The sequence below is a fragment of the Bubalus kerabau genome, chromosome 7 (assembly GCF_029407905.1).
Source record: "Bubalus kerabau isolate K-KA32 ecotype Philippines breed swamp buffalo chromosome 7, PCC_UOA_SB_1v2, whole genome shotgun sequence".
In the NCBI taxonomy this organism is placed as follows: Eukaryota; Metazoa; Chordata; class Mammalia; order Artiodactyla; family Bovidae; genus Bubalus; species Bubalus kerabau.
Window position 1 is genome coordinate 117,908,541 of NC_073630.1, and position 12,443 is coordinate 117,920,983.

The following is a 12,443-nucleotide window of genomic DNA, read 5'->3' on the forward strand; positions in this document are numbered from 1 at the left end:
CCTGACTTTCTGCCAGGATTCGGCCTCACCCACCGCCCCTAAGTGGCTGAGGCCGAATCCAGGCCTCCAGCCTGGCCTGTCCTCAGCATGGTGGCCGCGGATTCTACGTGATCACTAGGAAAAAGGTGGAACCTCCAATCCAGAGATGGACTCTCATTCCAGAGCTAGGATTTTATGGATGTGATTAAAAAAACATGCTCAAAATAGACATTTTGAAAGGTGAGATAAAATGTGAAATGGACCTTTACTGTTTTCACGTGCGCAAGGCTCATTCTGGGAGCCCTGCTGGGGGAGGAGCCAGCCCAGTGATCAGAGGTCTTGACTGGGGCTCCTCTTCCACCGCCCACCTGCCTCCTCCAGGGTTGGAGCCAAAAGCTAGGCAGGGCATTCTGGGTGCAGCGCCTCCGACCCCTGCCTAACTCTCACACCCTTGCTAGGCCCAGTGTGGTCAGAGCCTGCCCCAGACCTGCCCCTGGGGGTGACAGGGACAAGCGGAAGCTCAGTCCCCATCCACCCCGCCCCCATCCTCTCCTGCTTCCCCAGCCCCTGGTCCCCACCCTCCTACTCTCTCTCCAAGTTTGACTGCTCTCGGGACCTCATATCAGAGAAGGCAATGGCACCCCACTCCAGTACTCTTGCCTGGAAAAATCCCATGGACAGAGGAGCCTGGTAGGCTGCAGTCCATGAGGTCGCTAAGAGTCCGGCACAACTGAGCGACTTCACTTTCACTTTTCACTTTCATGCATTGGAGAAGGAAATGGCAACCCACTCCAATGTTCTTGCCTGGAGAATCCCAGGGACGGGGGAGCCTGGTGGGCTGCCGTCTATGGGGTCGCACAGAGTCGGACACGAGTGAGGCGACGCAGCAGCAGCAGCAGCAGTAGCAGCAGGGACCTTGTATAAATGGAACCATGTCTGTCTTTGCGTGACTGCCTTATTTCACTGAGCACGATGTCCTCAAGATTCATCCCGTTGGAACCTGTGACAGGATTTCCTTCCTCTTTAAGACTGAGCAACAGTTCACTGTGTGCAGAGGTCTTATTTTGCTTGCCCGTTCTTCCATCCGTGGGCACTTGGGTTTCTTCCACGTTTCAGCTGTTGTGAACAAAGCAGCTATGAGGACACAGATTCCTCGTTAAGACCTTGCTTTCAACTCTTTGGGGATATTATCCAGAGGCAGAAGTGCTGATTCGTATGGTAGTTCTGCCTTTGATTCTTTTGAGGACCCGCCCTGTTGTTATTGTCACTGTTCAGTCGCTCAGTCGTGTCCACTGTTTGCAACCCCGTGGACGGTGGCACGCCAGGCTCCCCTGTCCTTCACCATCTCCCAGAGCCTGCTCAAAACTCACGTCCATCGAGTCGGTGATGCCATCCAACCATCTCATGCCCTGCCGCCCTGTGGTCACGAACCGGGCATCTGCACGCATCAGCTGAATGGGTCGTGTTTTCCTAAAGCATCTGTTTCTGTGAAGTGGGGTTATTGACACCCATCTAGCCGGAGAGATCTGCAGATCACGTCACCAAAGGCTGTGAAAGAGCCCAGCACTGGACTTGCATGTAGTAGGTGGTCGGTCCTGTTCACAGATCCTCCTCACCCAGGCCCTGGGCCAAGGGCTAGAGGCCAGGACGGGGCAGGTAGAGTCCATCCTCCCAAGAGTGGAATCGGGGAAGTGAGTGTGGGAGACGCTACTCTGAGAGGCATGCAGACAGGCGTTTGAGCCAGGCAGTGAGAACATTCCAGAACAGGGCTCCATTGGCTCCTCTCCTGGAGGAGGGCGTTGGGAAGAGAGGCTTGGAGTTTTCACGTTGGGCCTTTGTGGCGAGAGTGTGGAGGTGGGTTTGCTGGGAAGGGCTCCATGGAGATGGTGATGTGCGGGGCAGCTGGGTTTCCAGGAGGGAAGCAGTGGTGTGCAGACAGCAGTCTGTGTGTTCTCAGGGGCTGAGTGCTCCAGAGCGGCGGTGGGGACACTTCTCTTGGGGTGTTTCCCTCCAACACGTACCCGTCAGACTGTGACTTCTTGCCAGATAAGCCCAGTTCGCCTCTCCCAGGCCTCGGTGGTGTGAGCTGGGTTCTCAACACTTGGATTCCCCTCTGTCCAAAGGCTGCTGGACGCAGCTTGAGTCTGACAGTCACAGGGCCCAAAACTCCGAGGAATAAAACCGAACCTTCCAGACAAGCTCAGTGAGAGTGTCAGGGAGAGGACAGATGGGTGACGCTCGGAGAGTCTGTGAAGCAGTTTCCCCTCGGCTGGCCCGGGGGCTCCAGGTGGAAACCGTGAAACCGCGGCGAGAAAAGGGGCTGGTCCCCACATCCTGTAAAAACTGCTAATATTGGAGCTGGCAAAGCAATTTGCTGTTTAACTTTGGGAAGAAAAAAAAATCAGACCAGTGATTTGTGTTTATTGAATCTGGAAATAGTGGGCAGGAAGATTGGGAGGATTTGGGGGACGATGGTTCCGCTCCTTCGTGGCTCCGAAGCACAGCCCAGCGCATACAAATGGCTCTGATTAATTGTTCGGCAGGAGGCCACGCCACCTGCATACTGATGTGCTTCAGACTGACGTGACGTGGTTTCCTGGTGGACGCACAGGGAGCCCAGATCCAGCAGTAGACACCGGGGTGTGGGGCAGCCGTGATTTCAAAACTGCCCCCCTGAGCCCCGCTGTGCCTCTAGGTTGAGGGATGCAGAATGAGAGAAAGCAAGAGCATCCTTTCTTTATTTGGTTTTGGGGCCACTTGTGAACCACAGCATTAATTAATTCGATCATTGCCCTCGAGAAGCGTGTGTTGAGCTTCTCCTCTGGCCAGAAGTGAGCTAAGAGCTGGAGGTATCACAATGAACAGGACACAGCTCTGCAATCCAGACGTTTCCAGTCTAGAGGAGTGAGATGGACCCAGACCACTCCACTATCCTGTGGGGTCATGATGTCAGGATCCAACCCACAGAACCTGCCAGAACCCTCGTGGGTGAGCTGCTGACTAGCTGAGGGAGCCAGAGACACCTCTGTGGGACTGGGACGGGTGGAGTGTTTGGTGATTGGCATTGAGGGATGAATAGAAGTTCGCTGGAAGGCAGGAAGCAGGTGCTACAGGAGAGGACACAGCCTGAGCTCAGGGTGCCCGAGGAACTGCGGTTTGTTCAGGAAAACAGCAGCAGCCTGCAGGTGAGGAGTAGGTTGAATGGGGTGGAGGGAGGAAGAAGGAGAGCAACCGACTTGACAAGAGAGCCTGAATGCTGGATGCCCGCGGGTGGAGACCGAGTCCTGATGGCAGGAGGGCCTCGGAGGAGGGCCTCGGCCAGATTTGCCGTCTGGGAAGACACATGTTGCAATCAATGATGGGTTGTTTTAAGGTGTTTGATTCCGTTTAGTGGAGGTAAGAAAACCGGAGGACCCACACCCCCAGGGACCCACAGAAACAGGGCTGTGACCATTTCCATTGAAATCAATGAAGAATGAAAACCAGAACAATAGTCCACCCTAAATTTTCCCCAGTACCCAGACTTTCTGGAATTCCAGCAGCTGTAGGACCTGGTGCAGAGGTGAGGAGCCCAATGTGTGCCTGGCCGGTGGAGGTGGGCAGCTGGGCCCAGCTGTGGTCACGACCCACCGCGCCCTGAGACCCCCAGCATCGCCCCCCTCACTTCATGCTGAGGTGCAGGGAGCCCTCGGGGGCTTTGCCCCAGGTCCTGGGGGTCCCGGCCAAGTTGCCTGGCCGTAAGTGGAGGACTGCCGTGTGTTCCAGCTTTCCCGCGGCCCAGGAGGCCCGGCATCAGGAATGTCCTCCTACGTTTAGCCCTGAAGAATCCTCTGGGCATCAATATTTAATCTTCGTGGTTGCAATTCTCCTTTGCGCTGCTAATACTCTCTTTCATTTTAATTTAGCGGAACGGTACAAATCCTGCAGGTTTCTTTACAATGTACCACGCGCGGTGTCTTGGCTTCGTTCCACAGCCGGTGGGACTTGGGCTCAAGTGCAGGGAGGCAGCGAGTCCGTGGGGGAGGAGCTGGGCTGCGCCGCGTGCCCTTGTTTCTGCTGATTTTGATGTTAATAGTGACACGTCTCCCATCCCCAGGGGGCTGTGCTTACAGATCCATTCACCTTTTTTTTTTTCAAGTTTGTTTTTTTCTCCTTTATAAAAATACAGAGTCTTTATAACGTCTCCTTTATAAACAATACCAAGAAAATGTAGGACATGTTGACAAGAAAAGACTCACCTTTAATCCCACTTGCCAAAGATGAGAGGCTTTGCTCCTTGTAACAGGTATGCATTTTAAATAGGGCTAATGTTTAATCTCTGTAGACAAACACAGAAAACAAACCAAGCAGACAGACGACTTCCTAGCATCTCCTGTTTCGGAGATGAATGGTCACAGGGTTACCGCACAATCGTCCCGAGAGGGGTGCTTCTCTCTTGTTCCCATTTTGCAAATGAGGAGACTGAGATTCAGAGAGGCCTGGGCAGAGCCAGGGCTGGAAGTCAGATTGGCAGAATTAAAACCAGATGGTCCCAGATCTCACTGGCAGGAGACCCTCCGCTCTGCACATGGGGAACCTTCCTCCAAGTGTTTACCACACACAGGGACACAAAGCCAAAAACCGTCCCAGGGCGTTACCTGGCGTCTTCCTGGCCTTGCACAGCCTGCTGCAGCCTGTGGGGTGGCCGGGGAGGTCTTGGGCTCTACTCCCTGCCGTCAGTCAGGGGCCCAGGCTCCTTCCGTCTCGTGCCTTCTCTGCCCTCCTTGAGGTCCTCAGGGAGGCGCGTGGTGGGGGGCCAGTCCAGAGTGGGACCCAGGCTGCTGACCAGGACTCTGTCTTACGGCCTTGCCTCATGCAAGGTGGTTTGGGAGATGATGTCTGGGGGGTTGTCGGGGTTGGGGAGGTGGCGGGTGGCTCGGTGAACCATTTAGGGAAATTGCATCTTCCCTGTTACACCCTCCCACCCTCTGACACCACCCGTTTCCCAAAGTGGAGTCAGGGCTGTGAGATCCCTCTGGCCGCCGTTAGACAGTGGGTTTCAGGGAGAGTCTGGCTGAAAGCTGGTGAGGCCTGAGCTGGGGAAGCAGGGAGGTGGGGTGGGGAGGCTCATGACCCATTTAAGAGGCAGAACTAGGGGGCAGCTGATGCCTTAGATGGGGGGTGACAGGGAGGGAGACTCCTGGAGCGGGGCCCTGGCTGGGCTGTGGGTCCTGCAAGACAGAGGCCCTGGGGAGGGCCCAGAACTCTGGGCAGATGTCATCACCTGGATTCTGTTTGAGGTGTGGCTGCCTGGGAAGGGTCCACGGGGGGCCTGGGGGTGACACCTGGCTGCGTCTCCCTCTGGAGTCGTGTGGGGCTTGTGGGTGCCCAAGGCTTCTTGGAGGGATGTTGAGGTTTCATGGCTTGGTGTTGCCCAGGGTGGCCACCCCGCCCGGCCAGCCTGGCTCTGGCCCAGGTGCTGGCGGCTGCAGCTGTCCTGGTGCAGCAGGTCACACGGGCCCCTGGGCATCTGGACGGCAGTCTGGGTGATCCACGGGGCCCACGTGCCGCTGCTAGAAGCTGCCGAGCGTGGCCGAGTGACAGGTCACCCCACACTGCCACCTTCGTCTGCATGGACCCTTGCTGGGGATGGCAGCAGCGGACTGGAATTTTCCAAGAAAATTCGGATGCGTCATTCTTCTTTCTCAGCCCCGTGAGATGAGGAGACCATGGCCCCAGGCCCTTCCCCAGCACAGGGACCCTTTTTCCTGCATTCAGCGGTCTGTCCTGCTGGCGGGCTCTGGCCGCTCCAGCCCAGTGACCCATCATTGGAGATGCCTACAGGGTTTCCCCTTGTGGCTCAGCTGGTAAAGAATCTGCCTGCAATGCAGGAGACCGTGGTTTGATTCCTGGGTCAGAAAGATCCGCTGGAGAAGGGATAGGCTACCCACTCCAGTATTCTTGGGCTTCCCTGGTGGCTCAGCTGGGAAAGAATCCACCTGCAATGTGGGAGACCTGGGTTGGATCCCTGGGCTGGGAAGATCCCCTGGAGAAGGGAAAGGCTACCCACTCCAGTATTCTGGCCTGGAGAATTCCATGGACTGTATATTCCGTGGGGTCGCAGAGTTAGACATGACTGAGCGACTTTCACTTTTACAGGGTTGGTTGGGGCGGGCATCTGTCTAAGGCTCTGCCCTCCTGGCTTCAGAAGGGAGGTCCCTGTCCCTCACGCCACCCCCACACCTAGCTCCCATGCTTGCGTTCAGCTCCACTGTCTCCTGCAAGGCATGGGTCTCCGCCACCCTCTTGTGAACCTACTCCGGCTCCGTGTCTCCGCAGTCACTGCTCATGAGGCTTCTGTGTGAATAGCCCTGGTCCCAGGAGGACGCCCCAGCCTGCTTCTAGCTATGGAGAGGTGTCTCCTAATGTAGCCCCAGGTCGCAGCCTTGCTTATGGTAGCTAACACCTGCACCATGCCTGGCTGGCCTCCCTGCCCCATGGCACCCAGGCCTTTTGCACAGGCTGCTGTCAAGCACTGTCTTCATCTCCCTCAACCACAGCCCGGTCATTTCAGCATCCCTGGGACCAGCCTGGGCCTGGAATGGAGCCAGGGCTCCAGAACGATGTGAAGAGCCTGCTCTGCAAAAAGATGAGGTAGAAGCTTCAGAGGATGGAGTCACCCTCTGCTCAGATGAGAGCTGGAGTGGCCTCCAGGTCCTGGGTATGAGAGGAGGGCAGTAACTTGGGAAGGTACGTGGGGTGGATGGGTGCATGAATGCATGAACTGATACCGTGCAAGAGCAGGGCCTGACTTTTCTCCACACCCAACTTGATCTTCTTCAATTGAAATGCTCTGCCTAGTCTCAGTTGTTTGTTTGGATTCTAATCATCTCCTGTACCTTGATCGATTCTCACTGTCAGCATTGTGGGGGATTCGGTTAGGCAAAGGCAGGGCTCTTCTTGGGCTTTGAGGAGTCTGAGTCTTGATGCCTTTCCCTTTCCATTGTGCTGCTGTGTACTCAGCTGCTCAGTCGTGTCTGACTCTTTGTGACCCCATGGACTGTAACCCACCAGGCCCCTCTGTCCATGGGATTCCCCAGGCAAGAATACTGGAATTGGTGGAGCCATTTCCTCCTCCGGGGATCTTTCTGACCCAGGGATTGAACCTGCATCTCTTGCCTCCCCTGCAATGGCAGGCGGATTCTTTACCACTAATGCCCCCTGGAAAGCCCTCCCTTCCCACTAAAAGCACCAAATCAGGTGTCAAGCAGACGTGCATCCAGATCCCCACTGTGCCATCTTGTGGCTGTGTGACCTCGAGCAAGTTGTTTAACCTCTCTGAACTACCATGTGTTCATTTGGGAAATAAACTGCAGTATCTTGAAGAGTTGTTGTGAGGTCAGATGTGAGGAAAAACAAAGGCGTTCAGCACAGAGCTTGACGATGGATGTGAGACAGCAATGACGTCGATGGTGGTGGTGATGGTCATGATGGTCATGATGGTCATGATGGTGGTGATGGTGGTGGTTTGTTGGTGATGATGATAATGAAAATCACAGCAAGGGACTGAAAAGACGATGACAGAGACAGGGGTCCTGTGATTAATCTGATGGATAAAAGTTGTTTCTTCAAGACCTTCAGCACTCCGAGAAGTCACAGTTGGCTTGGCACAGATCCTGATGGTAAGTGGTGTGGTTTATTTCTCTTCCCTCGGCTCCCTGGGTGTTTCCTGGGAGAGCAGGTGATGGATCAGAAGCTACAGAAAGAATCTTGAGTATCCAGAGAGATTCTGTTCTCAAACACCTGTCTAGTCTGTTGCATTCTTCTAGCCACCAAGGGCTGCCAAGTCTCTAGCTGATTGGTCCCCAGTCTCTGAGGGCGCTTTAAAAATTACAAGCCTGGTCCCCACCCCCAGAGATTCTGAGTAAATTGGACTGCAGTAGGGCCCTTGTGTCTGTTTTAAAAGCTCCCCCAATGATTTCAATCTGCAGCCAAGGCTGAGAACCCTGCAAGGAATTTCATTTTTTCACACTGCAGACCTGTTTAAAGACAATCTCCCACCTGACATCTGGTGGGGATGTGAGATTAGCGTCACAGCCAGAGTTTGTCATCAGAGAGAGGGGGGCAGCTATTGCCAGACGGTGGTCCTCACATTCAGTCATGTTGAAAGGAAAGAAAAGAGAGGAGGTCAGAGGTCACAAAGGAGGGAGACAGATGAACTGAAGTCACAGGACTAGGGGTTCCAGTCTTCCTTAGGCAGGTTTGTGGCCAAGGGAAAGCCTTTCCTTCTCCTCCTTGGGCCTTACCATCTCTTTTCCCCAAATGGATAAATGGGATCAGATTTGGTTAGGGAGTTACTCAGGGTCTCACAGCAACTTACCATATCTATGCGTCCACCTACCTACCCACCCACCCACCCGTCTATCATCCATCCATCCACCCATCCACTCACTCTCCCACCATCCATCCTTCCATCCATCCATCCACCCATCCATCTATCCATTCATCCATCCACCTACCCATTCATTCTCCTACCATCCATCTGTCCATCCATTCACCTATCCATCTATCCATCCATCCATCCACCCATCCACTCACTCTCCTACCATCCATCCTTCCTTCCATCCATCCATCCACCCATCCGTCTATCCATCCATCCACCCATCCATCTATCCATCCATCCACCCATCCATCTATCCATCCATCCATCCATCCACCTATCCATTCATTCTCCTACCATCCATCCTTCAATCCACCCATCCACCCATCCATCTATCCATCCATTCACCCATCTGTCCATCCATCTACCCATCCATCCATCCTTCCATCCATCCATCCATCCATCCACCCATTTCATCCATCCACCCATCCATTCATCACCCATCCATTCACTCTCCCACCATCCTTCCTTCCATCCATCTATCCATCCATTCACCTATCCATCTATCCATCCATCCATCCACCCATCCACTCACTCTCCCACCATCCATCCTTCCATCCATCTATCCACCCATCCGTCTATCCATCCATCCACCCATCCATCTATCCATCCATCCACCCATCCACCCATCCATCCATCCACCTATCCATTCATTCTCCTACCACCCATCCTTCCATCTATCCATCCACTCATCCATCTATCCATCCATTCACCCATCTGTCCATCCATCTACCCATCCATCCATCCTTCCATCCATCCATCCACCCATTTCATCCATCTACCCACCCACCCATCTACCCATCCATTCACTCTCCCACCATCCTTCCTTCCATCCATCCATCCACCCACCCATCCAGCACCTATCCATTCATCCACCCACCTTCCCACTTTTTTGTCCATTCACTTTCCCACCTCAGTCTTGTTAGAGGGGAAGAAAATGAAGCAGAGTTCTGGGATGACCAGGGGCACCCCGGGCTGTACCCCCCTACGGGCATCCCATTCACCAGCACATGTGCTCTTTCCTGGCCCCTGGACCAGGCAGTGCTGGGATTTAAAAGGAGACTGAGACAGGATGCAACCCTCAAGGGGTCTGTGGCTGTGTCTGGGGAGGAGCAGATACCACCAACAGACACAAGGTTGTGATCAGGGTTGTCTGAGAGGCAGAGGAGAAGGTACCCAGGCAGGGAGCCAGGTCAGAGAATGAGGCTGGGAGAGGCTGACTTCAGATGAGCAGCTCAGGGCTGTGTGGCTCAGGACACCTGCTTCAACCTCCCTGCACCTCCCCTTCTTCATGCACACAGAGGTGCTGCCTCGTACTTCACTGGGGCCATCATGAGGGTCTCTCCCTGGGGCATCTGGAGACAGTGTGATTATTTGAGATGCTAATAGCTTTTAAAGTTATTCTGCCTGTGTTGATGTCTGAGGTCACTGTAGGTAGCTGGCTTCTGAGTTACTTCTCTTGAAAATTTTCAGGAGGGGGATCTGGATGGGAGGGACAACCTGGGCAGGAAAGAGAAGGCAGGAGTGTCTGGGGCCATCCTGAGTCCGGAGGGTGGTGGGCCTGGTGGGGGCCTGCTGGACAGGTGCATTGACATGCTGTGGGGGCCTTGGCTGCCGGAAGCTAAGTCGGCCTGCCTGGGGCTGAGGGAGCCACAGGCTGCTCTAGAAGGAGGAGCTGTTGCAGTGGTGGGGAGATGCCTGGGGACACACGGGCTGGACCCTAGCCAGGAGGAGAGGACAGAGCCATTAGGGCTGAGCATTTGAACAAAGCGCCCTGGCCCCGCGGAACTCACAAGTCCATGCAGAAGGGCTTAGTCACTCAGTCGTGTCTGACTCTTTGCGATCCCGTGGACTGTTTGCTGCCAACTCCTCTGTCCAGGGGATTCTCCAGGCAAGAATACTGGAGTGGGTTGCCATGTCCCTCTCCACCCATGCAGAAGGCGGGCCACGAAAAGAACAAACACTGATGCTTTACCCCCATGGCCCTGCCGCTTCATCCCGAGCCCACGGCTGTTCTCAGTGCTGGGTGAACATTTCGCGCGTGAAGATCGGTGACGTCAGACTGATGGGTGAAGGAGGGGGGTGACCACGGCAGAGGGAACGAGAGCTGGCATTTCAGATGGGTGGTCAGGGAGGCCCCACACCCAGGAGGAGCCATTTGAGGGCGGCGGCCAGCCCTGGAGGGTCTAAAGGAGAGAGAGTTCCAGGCCAAGGGACAGCTGAGGCCAAGGCTGGAGGCCTGGGTCATGTTTCTGCAGCTCTAGGTCAGGCCCTGCGGGTCAGAGGAGCTCGGGAGGGGCTGCCTCTGCCCAGTGTCCCAGCGAGCATCTTTTCCCGCTGCCCCGACCCTTCAGACTCACAGAACCCACTTCAGATGCCAGAGAGCCATTCCATGCCTTCTCCCTTCGCGAGGACAGAGCCTCTGTGCTCCCTCATGTAAGCGTCTTTTCAATTAAAGCTGATGCTGCCAGGCCTTCAGTAATGAATTCATAAGAAAGGCCTGCAGACCCAAGCCTGCCACCCTGCCCATGTGTCTTCTACGTGGCACTTGTTGGTGATGGGGCAGGGCTGGGCATCCCAGCCATGCCATCGTCACCTTCCTTCTAGGGAAAGAGGACTCACTGGGCCCCCTGACCCTCTGTCACACAGCAAGCTGACCAGGCACCCAGGGGAGGTCTGAGCCGCTCTCGTCCCCTTGATGCATGGTGTTCCTGGGAGGAGGCTGTTCTGTGTGTGGACCAGGCGGGTCCTGAGTGCTGCTGGCCCAGCGATGAGGCTCCTTCCTCCGGGTCTGGACGCAGGTCTTGCTTTGCAGAATGATCCCCAATGGGCACCCTTTATACAGGCTTTGCTGATACGGACTTGCAGGTCAAGGTCCAAGGTGTCTTGCCTCACCTGCCTGCATGCCCCATGCTTCTAGAACATAAACCTTAAGGAGTAGGAAGCTGGGCTCTGGAGGAAGGCCTGGGCATCCGAGTTCACTTGGCAGTTCATAGCGCCTGGACCCTGACATCTGAGGCTCCATTTCCTTGTCTCTAGAGCAGTATGAGTGTCCCCACCCTGGGTTGCTGGGATCCTGGTGTCAACTAAAGAAAGATGTACAACTTGAGAGTTGTGTAAGTAAGTAAGTGTTAGTCTCTCAGCCATGCCCAACTCTTTGCAGCCCCATGGACTACAGCCCACCAGGCTCCTCTGTCCATGAAATTGTCCAGGCAAGGATACTGGAGTGGGCTGCCGTTTCCTTCTCCAGGGGTGAGTTCAGTTTTATTTGGGGCAAAATGAAGCCTGCAGCCCAGGAGGCAGCATCTCAGCGAGCTCTGAGAGCCTGCTCCAAAAAGTCAATATATAAGGTTTTAGTGAAGGAGGAGTTCAACGCTATGAAGCACTCATTTTACAAAAGGTTTTTGTTAGTTGTGAGGGTCTGATGTCCCCATGAAGGGATTGAGTGCTTCTCTAGATATGAGCAGATGCAAGGATGGAGATCATAAAATCTGTTCCTAAAAACATCCAACTATCTAAAGACCTGTCCCACCAGATTCCCTGGAGCACAGAGGGTCTCACTCCACCCTGAACTCCCTCAGGGGGTGTTGAAGGTCAATATAGCAGCATGAGGTTCAAGCTCCATAGAGGCAGATGGCAAGCGCCTTTGTTGTTCAATCATTGGCAATGCTCTTGAAGTGAAGTGAAATGAAGTCGCTCAGTCGTGTCCGACTCTTTGCGACCCCGTGGACTATAGCCTACAGGCTCCTCAATCCACGGAATTCTCCAGGCAAGAATACTGGAGTGGGTTGCCTTTTCCTTCTCCAGGGGATCTTCCCGACCCAGGGATCGAACCTGGGTCTCCCGCATTACAGGCAGATGCTTTACCATCTGAGCCACCAGGGAAGCCCTGGCAATGCTCTTGGTGAGTGCCAATTTGTAGTTGACACCGGCAGGTGGCCCGGGGCACCCAGGGATGCTCTGGCTGCCAGCTCTCTTCCCGGGGCCTCCTGGGCTGGCTGTGCAGACGGATTGCTGGTTGGGGAGGGTTTGGTGGGCAGCTGGG

The 12,443-nt window shown here is 54.8% G+C and overlaps 1 protein-coding gene and 1 non-coding gene across 2 annotated transcripts in view; one reads left to right on the forward strand and one right to left on the reverse strand.

Moving 5' to 3' along the window:
• Positions 1 to 12,443, forward strand: part of SORCS2 (sortilin related VPS10 domain containing receptor 2) — a 329,996-nt gene that overhangs the window by 79,489 nt on the left and 238,064 nt on the right. The window lies entirely within an intron of this gene.
• TRNAY-GUA (transfer RNA tyrosine (anticodon GUA)) lies at positions 12,212 to 12,283 on the reverse strand. Its single transcript has one exon. It is a non-coding gene; the product is annotated as a tRNA-Tyr (tRNA).